Source organism: Babylonia areolata, chromosome 29, assembly GCF_041734735.1.
Source record: "Babylonia areolata isolate BAREFJ2019XMU chromosome 29, ASM4173473v1, whole genome shotgun sequence".
NCBI lineage: Eukaryota > Metazoa > Mollusca > Gastropoda > Neogastropoda > Buccinidae > Babylonia > Babylonia areolata.
The window spans coordinates 4,533,725-4,536,224 of NC_134904.1; positions in this window are offsets into that span (position 1 = coordinate 4,533,725).

Below are 2,500 nucleotides of genomic sequence, written 5' to 3' on the forward strand. Positions count from 1 at the left end.
GGATGTAACGAAGACCAGAAATGGCAAATCAAAATGTCCCAGCAAAAAAATCCCCCTCTTTAAGTGATAAAAATACCGTCTGATGCAACGAAGTCAAGTGTTTCGAAATGCCGCTTTTGAAGAAAATGGCTGTGGGGGTACACAGCGGGTGATCACGCCGCTTATAACGAAGCAGCCACCCGAAGCGAATATATTCGACCCCGTGTAAGTGTTCAAAACCGGATATAGCGAAGTGGTTTCTTTTGTGTTGGCGAAGCGTTTATAGGAATTTATTTATTATTATTTTTTTTTATTAAATTGATTAATGGTTGGTTATTTCGCTACGATGCGCATTGCTTCATACGATCGCTGGCTATGCTAGGCTGATGGAGGAGTGTCCTCGGTACAGGCACATGAAATATAGAAATTTCTAAGCGCTGCTCAAAACAAAAACCTCACGTTCATACATGTGTTTGACTTGCTGTAATATCTCTAAGCTTGTTCCATTTTCTTACACAGCTTCACATACACGTAGGTAGAAAAGAAAAGTTCACAGTATCAGTATCAGTATCAGTAGCTCAAGGAGGCGTCACTGCGTTCGGTCAAATCCATATACGCTACACCACATCTGCCAAACAGATGCCTGACCAGCAGCGTAACCCAACGCGCTTAGTCAGGCCTTGAGAAAAAAATAAATAAATAAATAGCATGAAAAAAAAAAAAATAAAAAATAAAACAAAATAAAATTAATATATAAATAAAAAATAATAGATAAATACATAGAAATACTACTACTAATGACAATAATATTTATAAGGCGCGAAATCTTGATTAAGTCAACTCTAGGCACACACACACACACACACACACACACACACACACACACACACAGTTCACAGTATTTCTACTGTGTGTTTGATGTATGGTAAACGTATTTTGTATTGGTATTCGTATTTCTTTTTAACACAACAGATTTTTCTGTGTGACATTCGAGCTGCTCTCCCCAGGGAGCGCGTCGCTACACTACAGCGCCACCAATTTTTTTTTTTTTTTTTTTTTTTTTTTTCATTTTTCCTGCGTACAGTTTTATTTGTTTTTCCTATCGTCACCCCTGAAATTCGTAAGCAATAGAATCGTATCATAATGTCCTGCAAAGCGAGTGTCTGTGACTGTCGGAACAGTGTGGTCGATTCACGTAGGTTAATCCTTTCATGGTCGCATTTCGGCACCAGCTAGGTAAAGCACCCATGTCATTGAAATGCAACCAGATGATGGGCCTTTTGTGCATTAACCTAATGCTCTTCATTTTCAGTGGTAGGATTGGCCATTTTTTCTCCACATCACAGGGGTTAATCCCCAGCTATTCTTAGACACCATATTTTCTGTGATTCCTGCACAAGGTTAACTCACTCAGTACGGCCAGTCCTCTCTTCTCCTCTACACAGACCCCTCGGATGTCCAGTGGGTGTTTGAATGACCCAACCTTTAGCTTCCGTCGTCAGAATTGTGGTATTCTTTGTCAACATTCACGTCTTCAGTATAAGAGCCTTCCGCTTGCAATATTTTGATGATGTTAATTGGGGTGAAACGCTGTTAACGTCGTCTCTTTCGCCGTTCGTATGGAGAGAGTTAATTTGCACTCTAAACTGACTGGCGGTGAAAGGGTTAAAAAGTTCAAGGATTGTAGACAGAGGAGAGATGGTAGAGGGATGAGGGTGGGGTGAAGGAGAAGGAGGGTGTCAGGCTTTGATTTCACAGTCCATTTCATCATGGCGTCTGCACGTCGCAAAGGTCTGTCGCTAAAGCGAAAATGTGAAATTATGTGTTCAAGAAGTTGAAAGAAAAGTTGACGGAGAAAAGTTTAAAAGAAAAAAATCATCATTTTCTTTTCAAGACCTTATTCAGACACTATCTATTTTTGGTTATTGTGATTTTCTTGTCAAGCAGTGACAAGCACAAAATGTTCTTCAGTACGGCAGACTTAAAATCAGTTCAGTTCTAATTTCCACACCAATGCATACTCCAATAACCTAATCAATATCAATTCAATATCTGTTCTCGAAAAACAAAAAGCTGTACTCATATTACAGTTTCTGTATGAAATGGAAGGAGGCTTACGGAGGGTGGAGGGGAGGGGGGGCAAGGGGGAAGGGGTTTTTTTTTTAGGACGGAAGCGAGAATTAGTCATTGTCATCGTCATCATCATCAGCAGCAGCAGCAGCAACATCACACTAATCATCGTCATCGCCGTGTCATTATCCTCATCTCTTCATCACCATCATCACCCTCTTCATCTTCATCGTCATCACTATGCAACACAGAATCGAAGATGATGTGGAAAAAGAAAAACGAAAAAAAGAGAGAGAGAGAGAGAAAAAATAAAAAGAGACCCATGGTGAAAGAATACCATTGACACATTACGAGACAAGCGACCTTCGTACGTAATGAGATAGAAATAATCATGATATCAACAATGCCTTCAAAGAAAGACACCCTCAAAGAACTACGGCAAGTCGTCATA